The sequence below is a fragment of the Diceros bicornis genome, chromosome 9 (assembly GCF_020826845.1).
Source record: "Diceros bicornis minor isolate mBicDic1 chromosome 9, mDicBic1.mat.cur, whole genome shotgun sequence".
In the NCBI taxonomy this organism is placed as follows: Eukaryota; Metazoa; Chordata; class Mammalia; order Perissodactyla; family Rhinocerotidae; genus Diceros; species Diceros bicornis.
Window position 1 is genome coordinate 29496911 of NC_080748.1, and position 13477 is coordinate 29510387.

At 38.8% G+C, this 13477-nt stretch overlaps 1 long non-coding RNA gene across 1 annotated transcript in view; it reads right to left on the bottom strand.

Moving 5' to 3' along the window:
- LOC131410205 (uncharacterized) overlaps positions 1–13477 on the bottom strand; it is a 152128-nt gene that overhangs the window by 18145 nt on the left and 120506 nt on the right. Inside the window, exon 2 of the long non-coding RNA XR_009221192.1 lies at positions 3836–3878. This is a non-coding gene — a long non-coding RNA (uncharacterized LOC131410205). The remainder of the gene's footprint in view (positions 1–3835; positions 3879–13477) is intronic.

A 13477-nucleotide genomic window follows, 5' to 3' on the forward strand; every position in this document is an offset into this window, starting at 1 on the left:
GGCTCCTATCCTCCCAGAGAGACTGGGAGATAGGGGCCGTGATTTTCTTTGATGATTACATTTCAAAGGGATGACTCCCAGTCCACGAGAAAGACATTCCTGGGTTGTAAAACTGGCAAGAGGCTGGGAGAAGATTTACATCTCAAAGTAGCAGAGAAAGAATTTACAATTGCAAGTTTTCTAAAGTAAATGCTCCAAGAAAAGGGAAGTCAGGGACCTATAGTCAGGAAGAAACCTGTCTAAAGTTTAGACAAATTGAGGGGAATGTCAATGCCTTCTTGGTCAGTTTCCATGGAAGAGATTTAAGGTAGTCACTAATGAACTGGCTTGCTCTCTTCTGAATTCCTTAAAATGAAGCTTCATATATAATAACTAAAGCTGCTGACTCTAGAATTTCCTAAATCAGGGCAATTTCCAAAGACGCTGCATTGGTATAGAGACTAAGGGATCGAGCAGTGAGTCTGGAAGGCAGCAAGGATGGAGGAGTAGAGTTAGCACTTCTGAATAAAAGTGGTCACCGAGAAACTAGAATTGTAAGCTTGGCAACAGCACTTTCTCTCTCTAATTTCTTTTCCTCTTCCTCACAACTCTCAGTGACTTACTGCTCTTTTATGTCTCTCTTTTCCCTCTGAGGCTACCCTGGTTTCACATGTGTGTGGATTTGGGAGTAAAGCGGTGAGACCAGGATCTGCCTTACACATAACTCCCTTATAATTCAGATTCATGGCGGTGCCCCTCTTTATGATCCATAGAAGCCTCTCGATTCTAGCAGTACCTTTAGACTCAGTGCACTAAGTAAGTAATTGCTTGCTAAGATGAAACTTCAGGCTGTGGTAGTTTGGTTTATTAGAGGAGATGTTCTTAGACTGCAACCCTGACTATCATAGTCCTAAAAAGAAATTGAGGCAGATGTACTGCGGAGGCTGATGCTGGGCAGTGGGAGCCTAGACCACGAGCAGCTGGTTCAGCCAGACTCACCTCCTCAGCACAGCAGCCAAGTACTGTAAATCAATGGCAGGCATTTGCACACATGAGCATGTTAAACATCCATTTGCTCACTACTTTCAGGGAAGAAGTTTCTGATGATGTCCTGGGCTATGATTAAGTGTGGAACAGGAGGAGAACAAGGGTTGGGAATGGCATTTACAAGACAATAGGGAACAGGAAAATCTCCACTTACCTAAAGTGGAGTTTCGGAGACCAGGAACTACCAGAAAGAATGGGAATGTAAATGTTTGATCATGATATGTTATAGAAGACAGGGAGGGTTCTAATTTAGAATGTGCCAAACTGAAGACACTTTCCCCTCAAGATTCTGATTCCAAGATACTCTCTTTCACTCTATGGTTCCTCTGGGAGGGAGTCTGTCAGTACTGCTGCTTGGCTGTGTTAGAGGAGAGGGGCTAAACCCTCTCTCCAGCCTAGAAGCAAAACCCTGCCTCTCTTCCCCTCTGAAGGAGGCTGAGTGCACCCCTCTGCCAGGCTCGCCTCACTCTTCGGCCTATTCTAGAGCCCTCACTTCAGCCCCAGTCCTGTATCCAGATAACTGTACTGCAGAGAAGAGACTTAGAATTTTAGGAATGCTGGAGGTCTAAGGTCATGAATGGGGGCATTGAAAGGGAGACCAGCAAGCATCATTTTGTCCTCGAATTCTCATCTGGGAAGCAAGTATTGGGAAATGTATGCAAGTTGCAAAAGGATAGAGGGGAAACCAGAGGCTGAGCTTTTGCCCTAGATACCATCTCTTCTACTTGATTCCTGCACTCAGTTGCTCCATCATTTTCCATGTTGACTTCTTGGTTTTCTTCCTCAGTTTAAGGTTCCAATGCTTTTGCCTTCATTTGTGTTTACTCTCTCATGTCCATTATCTTGCTGCTCATTCCTCTGGTCTTACTGGACGAGTCACTCTTGGAGCCATATACTCACTCAGAGTCACTGAAGGGTGTGGAGATCATGGGCTTTGATTGGCGCAGTCTGGGCAGTGTGTTTTTGATTCTATTTGGAGCTTAGAATGCTCTGGACACATTATGCACAAAATGCCTTATCTTCATGGAATCCAGCCTAGATCTTGCAAGAAATGGTTTCAAAACCATTCTCCCATCTCTAGGGAGAATGAGTCCATGTTATTGTTTGGTAGGCTATTCCAGCCTGTATCCACTTTGACGTACATGTAAAAGTTCGCCTTGTGCAAACATAATCTGTTTCTATTCTCTCTGATCCACCCCCATCACTTCCATGGGCTCAGAAGACAAGGCCTCAAGTCATAGCATCAGCAGGGAGGCTGAGGTTTGGACTTGCAGGAACTTTGATCCTAGCTTTGACTTTGATTCCTGGTCCTACTGATTTTAATGTCTTCCTTCAAGATATCCCCAAAGACTAGATAGTAGGCAGCACAGGCGTTTAAGAAATTCTTTTACTCTTGAATTTGCCACTATTGTCTTTCTCTATCTTTGCATGCATTTTCATTGCCACTGCCCTAGTGAAGGTTTTTGACATTTCTGCCTAGGCTGTAGTACTAGTCCTTTAACTTTTCTCTCTGGCTTGGGGTTCATCTCTCTTCTACCTTTCTGATAGCCTGTCCTTAGGTCATAAAATGCAGATCACATAATTCTGTTTCCTTGCGTAAAAAATCTCGATAACCTACAGTGTGAAATTCAAACTCCTTATTGTAGCACTCTACTCATTTTAAAATTTTGCTCCAACCTTGTTTTCTAGACTCATCTGGTAATCTCCCATCTGTGCAACATGCAAGCCACACAGTTGATGATTCTCAGAAAGTACTGTGCATTTTCTTATGTTAAGGATTGTACCCATTCTGTTCTCTCTACCTGAAATATTTTTTCTCCACTGGGTCAACTGCTCTAATTCTTTTACTCAGCTTAAATCTCACCTTCTCTGTGAAGACATTGATAGTCTCCTAGAGAAAACAGTTAGTTGGCTTCTCCTCTCTGCAGCCCAGAGATGCAGATGCATCCAATAGCATGGCCCACACCACTCTGTCTGTCCTGATGTACAGTGAGCTCCTTAAAGGCAATAATGATCTCATATTCATCCTTGGACATTGTATTAGCTTAAAGGCTGCCATAACAAAATGCCACAGACTGGGTGGCTTAAACAACAGAAATTTGTTTTCTCACAGTTTTGGAGGCTAGAAGTCTAAGATCAAATTGTTAGCAGATTTGGTTTCTTCTGAGGCCTCTCTCCTTGGCTTGTCGATGGCCACTTTCTACTACTTGTGTCTTCCCATGGACTTTCCTCTGTGTGCACACATGTCTGTGTCATAATCTCCTCTTCTTATAAGGAGATATAAGACATATTGGATTAAGGCCAACCCTAATGACTTATCCATTTAACCTTAATTACCTCTTTAAATGCTCTATCTCTAAAACAGTCATATTCTGAGGTACTAGGGGTTAAGACTTCAACATAAGAATTTTGGGGGGACATAATTCAGCCCATAACCTATACCCCAAAGTATTTCCCTATCCCTGTAGTTAAGAGTTCCCAGAAAAGGGTAGACGACTAATAAATGTTTGGTAAAGGACTGACTAAAGAAGCAGAGGAACAATTGCTTCCAATTCTGTTTCCTCCTGGAAGGAGATTTCAAATGCAAATTTTTTAGAGTGAGAGGTCTGCCTGACCCAGGCAACCATCTCTGCAGAAGAGTGCCTCCTCCTGCATGGTACTTGGTGTCTGCCTCGGCCTGGCCGTACATCATTCTCATGCCCTCTCTGCCCAGGTGCATGATGGCTCAGTCAACCAAGAAATGGACTGGAAACTCCTGGGTGTCGAGGGAAACACTGCTGGCCACCTGCCACCTACCTTGTGACCTTACCTGAGTCATTCACTCCTTCTCTGATTGGGCGTCCTCATCTGGGCTAGGGAGACACGACATAAATCATATGATTAATCCACTGTTTTAAAATTACCTTTTATTTTATATGATGATAAAGCTGGTCATCAGAAACATGAAGTATAATCATTTCTTTTGAAATGAAGCATCAGAAGAATACAGTTGGAAAAATTGGAAAGAAAGAAACAGAGTATAAAAATGTATGAGAAGTAGAAGTCCCTTAATTAAGGAATAGAAAGAAAGTAACAAAAGAGATACAGATTAGTGAGAAGTGAATTAACAAGTCACAGATTGCCAGGGGCCGGTCCCGTGGCTTAGCGGTGAAGTGCGCGCGCTCCGCTACTGGCTGCCTGGGTTCGGATCCCGGGCGCGCACCGACGCACCGCTTCTCCGGCCATGCTGAGGCCGCGTCCCACATACAGCAACTAGAAGGATGTGCAACTATGACGTACAACTATCTACTGGGGCTTTGGGGGAAAAAAAAAAGGAGGAGGATTGGCAATGGATGTTAGCTCAGGGCTGATCTTCCTCACAAAATAAATAAATAAATAAATAAATAAATAAATAAATAAATAAATAAATAAAACTGTTTAAAAAAAAAAAGTCACAGATTGCTGGATCACAGTCGCAAAACCCAAAGGGCAATGTGTTTCCCAGGCAAACACCTGGGGGGAGGGGGGAGGGTGCAACCAGAGTCATGGAGATCATAGGACCCATCATCAGATTTATTTGACCCATAAATTTGAGGGGACCATCCTTCCTTCTCCCTTGTAGAATAAGTATTACACTGGGGCTAATAAGGTGAAAGTGTGGAATGATTCGAGAGGGCTTTAAAGAGCTTGCTTCCTCCCTCAAAACAGTTCTTTTGCCCATTTCCTGATACCTGCAACTTATTTGCCTGAAAACAAGATCATGCAGCAACTGACGGTCATGCTCACAAGAAAATGACTCACACCAGGTCTGTTCCTGAGAGCATGTTTTGATAAGAAGGAAGGCAGAGGAGAGAGAAAGAGGGCACCAGACTAAAGGAAAAAATAAACCTGATGTGGCAGGGCCAGAGGAAGTAACAGAAGGGGCCAGAGTCACCTTCCTATCTGTTGGCAACAAAGTTTCTAAATTTCTGTTGAGGTTACTGAAGAATATGCAAATGAGAAAGAGAGGCATGTTACACCGGAAGAAGAGCTTCCAAACAATGTACAAACTGTTGGGAGTTTTAAAAAATGCCGGGATTATTATTTTCATTGTGAAGAAAAAATTGAATGTAATAAATAAACCCATAGCAAGTTCAGCTTCTCTTCCCTGCTAGGTATAAATAGTATATATATATTTTTATTACTGAAAATGTTTTCAATTATGCTAGATATATTAAAGACTGAAAATTATGTTAATGCAACATTGAAGTTATTAACATGAGTTTTCAAAGAGATTATTTTTCTGTAAGCCCAGGAGTTCTAACTTTAAGTAATTTTTTTTAACTGCAAAGTAGAACAAGAATCTTCCTTTGTGCAAAAATCTCATTATAACAATTGTTAGAGTCATGCGTGTTGTTAGCTTTTAAGATGTAACAATCATTCCATTACCAAAGAGAAAGACACCTATCAACTTTCTATATTGATAAACTGTTGGTGTATTTGTTTGTTTACTTTGGCTATGGCTCAGAAGGAAATAGTTAAGAGTATTAATAACACGAGGGATAGATTTCCATTATTCATGCTATTCCTATTTGCTCTCAAAATGCGTGGAGGTTGACCAGGGATTTCTTAGGTGTGGTGGGTTTCCAGTTCTGGTTCTTTTATTTATGTAATATGGGAAATTTGATAGTCGGTGAATGATATAGTCCCATAAAGCCACGCTTTCCTTATCCACACTGAGAACACATCCTTTTACCCTCTGTCCGCCAGTAAACACCTCAAGGGATATTCCCAGCAAGGAATCTTGCTTGCCAAAACCACCTCTGGGCAAAGGAAATTTACAGAAACATATTGCTCCTAAATGAATTATTTGGGTCATAAGAAGAAAAACACATGCATAGAAACTACATTTCAATTCCCCAGTAAGCCATAGGAAAGGTGTATTAGGTTAATGTACCTAATATAGACTAGCAATTTAGCCAGATGAACTCCTTGGAGGATATTGAAATAAGTCATTTTGCTAATTCCAAAGAGTTTCTGTACATACGTACTGGATTTCTTTTTAATTATTCTACATCTGCTTAGAGGTATGCAATTTCCAACTACGTAATTTGATTTTAAGTACTTTTTCATTACTATAAATAAAGTGTTACATGCAATTACATTGAAAAATCTGCAGTGCAAAAGCAAGCTGGAACCCACGGGTTACAGCACTTTAGCATATGGAGGGCTGCTCTTATGGTGTGATGCCAGCCAAATTCAAAGGAACACTTTACTCCTTGAGCTGGATAATAGGCTGATTATATTTAAAGCATATTCACTTCCAAAATCATCTGGTAGGAAAGACAGCACTGTTAAAACTTCAACTCCTTCATTGGACAATATCGTGACTGGGAGGAATTATGGGCAGAAGAAAAAACTAAACCCACCCAGGATCTAGATCTAGAATGCTAATCAGAGTTTTGAAGAGAGAGATCTATTTTTGTCCTGCATCCAGACCTGAGAGATTTTCCAGAATAGAAGCTGTTGCTTTCAATCTGTGGGGTGATTTCAAGTAAAGGATTAGCAGATATGTGTCCTTAGAATAAATGTTAACCCCCTTTAGCACCAACCTTGATGATAGGAGACCACATTCAACCTCTCCTTTTCCCAGGTTCAGCTAGTAACAAGTTTTCTGACAGCTGCTGGATGAGGAGAGGCAGGTAATCCTAAAGTCTTTTTTTAGGAGAGTTTCTAGATTTAACATATGCTACAGCAGACAGGAGCATTAGAGATCTCTTATAGACTTCGAATTAAAAATGAGAAAATTTCAAGTAATTTTGCTTGAGACAGAGCAAACTGTCAGCAAACTCACCTAGTCCCTCATCAACTTACTTGCTCCTTGCTTTCCACCCTCTTCCTGTGTGTTTGCCATAACAGTCTCTCCATTTTAGCTCCGGGGTATGCCACACACTTTGCCATTGCTCATGTCAATTTCCTTCCTACCTCATGCCCCACCCCGCACCATCTGCTGAATCATCCTCAGATGTCCTTTTTTTTTTTATTGAGGTCATAATGGTTTACAACATTGTGTAATTTCAGGTGTACAATATTGTTTATCAGTTTCTGTATAGACTGCATCGTGCTCACCACCAATAGTCTAATTTTTATCCATCACCATACATATGTGCCTTTTTATCCCTTTCGCCCACCCCCAACCCGCTTCCTCTCTGGTAACCACTAATCTGTTATCTTTGTCCAGGTGTTTGTTTATCTTCCACATATGAGTGAAATCATGCAGTGTTGTTTTGCTTTGTCTGGCTTATTTCACTTAACATCATACCCTTAAGGTCCACCCATGTGGTTGCAAATGGGATGATTTTGTCTTTTTTATGGCTGAATAGTATTCCATTGTATACATATACCACATCTTCTTTATTCATTCATCTGTAGAAGGGCACTTGGGTTGCTTCCACATCTTGGCCATTTTGAATAATGCTGCAATGAACATGGGATATGTAAATCTCTTTGGATTGTTGATTTCAAGTTCTTTGGATAAATACCCAGTAGTAGGATAGCTGGATTATATGGTAGTTCTACTTTTAATTTTTTAAGAAATCTCTATACTGTTGTCCATAGTGGCTGTACCAGTTTGCATCCCCACCAGCAGTGTATGAGGGTTCCCTTTTCTCCACATCCTCTCCAAAATTTGTTATTTTTTGTTTTGGTAATTATAGTCATTCTGACAGGTGTAAGGTGATACCTCATTGTAGTTTTGATTTGCATTTCTCTAATCATTAGTGATGTTGAACATCTTTTCATGTGCCTGTTGGCCATGAAAAAGGTCTGTTCATATCCTTTGCCCGTTTTTTGATCAGATTGTTTGTTTTTTGTTGTTGAGTTGTATGAGTTCTTTATATATTTTGGAAATTAACCCCTTGTCAGATATATGATTTGCAAATATTTTCTCCCACTTGGTGAGTTGTCTTTTAATTTTGTTGATGGTTTCCTTTGCTTTGCAGAAGGTTTTTAGTCTAATGTAGTCTCAAATTTGTTTATTTTTTCTTTTGTTTCCCTTGCCTGGTGAGACACGGTATATGAAAATTGCTGCTATGACCGATGTCAAAGAGTGTACTGCTCATATTTTCTTCTAGGAGTTTTATGGTTTCAGGTCTTACATTCAATTCTTTAATTCATTTTGAGTTAATTTTTGTGTATAGTATAAGATAATGGTCTGCTTTTTTTCTTTTGCATGTGGCCGTCCAGTTTTCCCAACACCATTTATTGAAGACACTTTCCTTTCCCCATTGTATGTTCTTGGCTCCTTTGTCTAAGATTAGCTGTCCATAGATGTGTGGCTTTATTTCTGGGTTCTCAATTCTATTGCATTGATCTATGTGTCTGTTTTTGTGCCAGTACCATGCTGTTTTGATTACTATAGCTTTGTAGTATATTTTGAAGTCAGGGATTGACACAGGAATCAAAAGTCTCCCAAAGATCAAAAGTCCAGGACCAGATGGCTTCTCTGTAGAATTCTACCAAACATTCAAAGAAGGATAGGTATTAAATTGGAATTAAATTAAAATGGAATATTAAAACTATTCCAAAAAGATGAAGAAGACGGAATGCTTCCTAACTCATTCTACAAGGCCAACGTTACCCTGATACCAAAACCAGGCAAGGACAACACAAAGAAGGAAAATTACAAGCCAATATCGCTGATGAACATAGATGCCAAAATCCTCAAAAAAATATTGGCAAACCAAATACAGCAATACATTAAAAGGATCATACACCATGATCAATTGGGATTTATACCAGGGATGCAGGGATGGTTCAACATCCACAAATCAATCAATATGATACACCACATCAACAAAATGAGGAATAAAAAAATCACATGATCATCTCAATAGATGCAGAGAAAGCATTTGATAAGATCCAATGTCCATTTATGATAAAAACTCTCAATAAAATGGGTATAGAAGGAAAGTACCTCAACATAATAAAGGCCATATATGACAAACTCATGGCCAACATCATACTTAATGATGAAAAACTGAGAGCCATTCCTGAGAACAGGAACAAGCCAAGGGTGCCTACTTTTGCCACTCCTGTTCAACATAGTTCTGGAGGTTTTGGCCAGAGCAATTAGGCAAGAAAAAGAAATAAAAGTTATCCAAATTGCAAAGGAAGAAGTGAAACTCTCACTGTTTGTAGATGGCATGATTCTATATATAGAAAACCCTAAAGCATCCATCAAAAAACTATTAGAAATAATCAACAACTACAGCAAAGTTGCAGGGTACAAAATCAACTTACAGAAATCAGTTGCATTTCTATTGACAAATAACAAACTAGCAGAAAGAGAAGTCAAGAATATAATCCCATTTACAATCACAACAAAAAGAATAAAATATCTAGGAATAAGTTTAACCAAAGAGGTGAACGACTTACACTGAGAACTATAAGCTATTATTGAAAGAAATTGAAGACGATATAAAGAAATGGAAAGATATTCCATGCTCATAGATTGGAAAAATAAATATATTAAAATGTCCACAATACCTAAAGCAATCTTTAGATTCTATATAATCCCAATGGGAATCCCAATGGCATTTTTCATGGAAATAGAGCAAAGAATCCTAAAATTTATATGGGAAAACAAAAGACCCCAATTAGCCAAAGCAATCCTGTGAAAAAAGAACAAATCCAGAGGCATTATAATCTCTAATATCGTTTCTTGCTTTAAGATTTAACTCCAGGGGCTGGCCCGATGGCTTAGTGGTTACGTGCGCGCACTCTGCTGCTGGCGGCCCTGGTTCAGATCCCGGGCACGCACCGATGCACCGCTTCTCCAGCCATGCTGAGGCCATGTCCCACATACAGCAACTAGAAGGCTTTGCACCCATGACATACAACTATCTACCAGGGCTTTGGGGAAAAAAAAAAAGGAGGAGGATTGGCAATAGATGTTAGCTCAGAGCCAGTCTTCCTCAGCAAAAAGAGGAGGATTAGCATGGATGTTAGCTCAGGGCTGATCTTCTTCACAAACAAACAATAAATAAAAGTATTTAAAAAAAAAAAAACATTTTAACTCCAGTGTCACTAGCTCCCTCTGGAAGGCTTTTTTAAACGTATTATCTATTCAAATCTATGCAGCCTCAGTAGACACAATGTATATTCTATACAATAGCCTTGCTTTAGGTGGTTTCCTGTTGTTCCCTCATTATTTTGTGTACTTGTATTAGTTTCTATCTGAGTCCATGGTGTCTTCTTTTGTAACCCTTTCTGGGTCTAACTGTCTCTTGGACCCTGCCTGAAGATTTTTGACAAAATGTGAGCCAAAGTGCTTCCAGTCATTGAAACTGTACTTTATCAGGGGAGAGGGAGCCGAGGCACATTAAATAGTAAAAGTCCAGTCTGCCTGGTGCTGACTCTAACTGAATCAATGATAGGTGTTGAGAGAAGGGATGGAGCAGAATAGATTAGGCTCCTTCATGTCAATCAATCAGCCTGTGTTGATTGGAATCAATGAAGCAGAACATTTTGAAGCCCATCTTACTACAAAAAAATCAGATATTAATAAAATTTCCCCATAATCTACTACTTTGAGATTAAAACACGATAAAAACACACTGTGAAGATCTTTTATATCATTTAAAGATTGTACAATTTGGTTTTCTTCAAGTATTGGAACAATCTGCTGTGTGTCTAGATCCAATAGTTTTTTGTGTAATCTTCAACATATTTTTCATAAGCATTTATGATGTTCACTTTCTGTCTTTCTCAGAAAGCATGAATCATTATTAATTTATTCCTCTTAGAACAGACACAGAATCAGACATGTTGTAAGTTGAGAATTCTTTTGAGCTGCTTCCCTCTTTGAGAAATAGTGGCTAGATGAATGAAGCAATGAGATAAAATTCACCAACATGATCACCAGGAAGCACTTCTTATGAACCTGTGTATGAGGCATTTAGAAAATTAAATACCATTTGCATTGTAATCTATTAAATTTGCCGCAGATTAAGCAAAACTTTATTGAATTCCAATTGTATGTCAGGAACTTTTACAATTGCTACCACATTTAATTTTACATCAATGCAAGATAAATTTCATTATGTTTAATTTTATATTTTGGATACAAGTCTTTTATCAGAGATGTTTTTTGAAAATATTTTCTCCCAATCTGTGACTTGTCTTTTCAGTCTCTTAAGTATGCCTTTCACAGAGCAGAAGTCTTTAATTTCAGTAGTCACACTTACCAACATTTTTTTCATGGATCATGCTTTTGATGTTGTATCATCAAAAGCCATTGCCAAATCCAAGGTCATATAGATTTTCTCCTATGTTTTCTTCTATAAGTTTTATAGTTTTGCATTTTATGCTTAGGTATATGATCCATTTTGAGTTAATCTTGTATAAGGTGTAAGGGCTGTCTCTAGGTTTATTTTTCTGCGTGTGGATGTCCAACTGTTCCAGTACCATTTGTTGAAAAGACAAAGACTGTCCTTTCTCTGTTTAATTGCCTTTGCTCCTTTGTCAAAGATCAGTTGACTACATTTGTGTGAGTCTAGTCATGAGCTTTCTATTTTGATCCGTTCATGTTTGTGTCTATGTTTTTGCCATTATGCCCAATTTTAATAGATGAAGAAATAATCTCGGAGAAGTTAACTGATCATCTCATGGTCACGTAGTCACTAAGCTGCAGAGGATGAATTTGAACTCGTGTACTGTGAAGTCGTATTCAATACCCAGCTCATTAAACTACAGCTACCCCTCTTCCAATGCAGAACAAAAAACATGTGTGACTGTTAATCATGATACCAGAACCAGTCTGTTTCCCTTCCATTCTCCTCTTTGGCCCTAATACCTACTGTACATTGGCCACATGGGGGCAGGGTTGCCAGAGAGAGTGGTTACTGGATAGACAATACGCTGTACACAGTAAGTCTCACCTACCTGTGCAATCTAAACCTTGGCAATGTCTAATTTGAAGTTGATCACTTTATTGAAATATGCACAGGTGCAAATTAAAAACCAAGTCCCTTCACGATCTGAGATGGGAGATTTCCGGTAGCACTGTGCTCACTGGATAATGACATGAGCTGCTAATGATGCAGCTGCAAAGGGCTTGACTGTTGCCCCTGCTCCTGCTTTCTGTAAAGGAAGTTTACAGAAAGGAGAGAGGGTGTAATCAGTTGTGCTGGGAGAAATGTTTGCAGAGCCTCAGTTTTGCTACTATAGACAATTTAGAGAAGGAAAGGTTTTGTTTGAAGATCTTTTAGAAAGCACAATAATAATTTAGATTTACATGAGGTTGGAATTCTGCAAGACATAGTATTTTGTACATACAGATATCATTTTTTTAAACGTAAGAAAGAGCCAGGCTTTAAGTGGAAGGCCTGTGTTTCCTGGCTTTCACAGCGGAAGCTCTTTCTTGTCTTTGACCCACAGTGAATTATTCAACCAACAGCAAAGGGAATTCAAGACTCAAGTCACCTTCTATGGAACTTGGGTAAAATCTTGGGGAGAATTTGGGATAACGAATGAATTCTAAAATGTTAATAATCATCACATAGCACAATTACCATCCTTCCTCTCCCCATGTTTTATGATGGCTCAGTGGGGTTATGGCAGGAGGTTGAATGATAATCTGATTAGAGTGTTTTCCATTTTCAGATTCTATAGTACAGTTTATACCTTACAATGTGCTTTAAGATCTGAGATATAAACCTTATCTCCTTATTATTTTATCCTTTTAAAACTTAAAGTTTAGAAATAATTTAGAAGACATGATTGTAGGACAGAGTTCCTAAAATGATGTCACCAAAAGAATTTGTGAAATGTTTGGAATATAAAATCTAGATTTTTTAACAATACATAGTGCAAGAACTAAGGAGTCAAGATGTTTTTGGTAAATAATTCATGGAGGTAGCAATATTGAAATGGATATTCTTTAAGATGTTTTATAAACAAATATAGTTAAGACAAAGGCTCTCTTACCGGAATGAAATTATTCCCCAAATGCTGTTTTACCCATTTGTTTTTGTACGGTGTAATACTGGCAGTTGCTTGCATCTCTCAGAAGGCATGGATCTGCATTTATACTATCTAAGTGTTCAGAATTCCAAACTTCCTTTAAGGCATCAAAATGCTTTGCAACATCTATATATCAAATAAGGGTGGAAAACTTTGCAATATATATTCTCTGTGCTAGTTTTCAACTTCGAAATATATGGCAATTAGTACTTTTACTGGAATGAATAACTGCAAATTAAATCAATTTTAAACTTTACAGAAAAAAAACACACATTTGGTTGATGTTTGAAGGGATCTTATGAGTCCTTAAATCTAACTCTCTACTTAGACAAATTAGAAATAAATGGTTAGAGAATGAAGTGCCTGCCTGAGCTCCCAGAATGGATTGGTGACAGAGGCAGATCTCTGGATGCTTTGCACAGTTTTATCTTGAAAATGAATCCTTCCCGACGGGTATTTATTTTATATA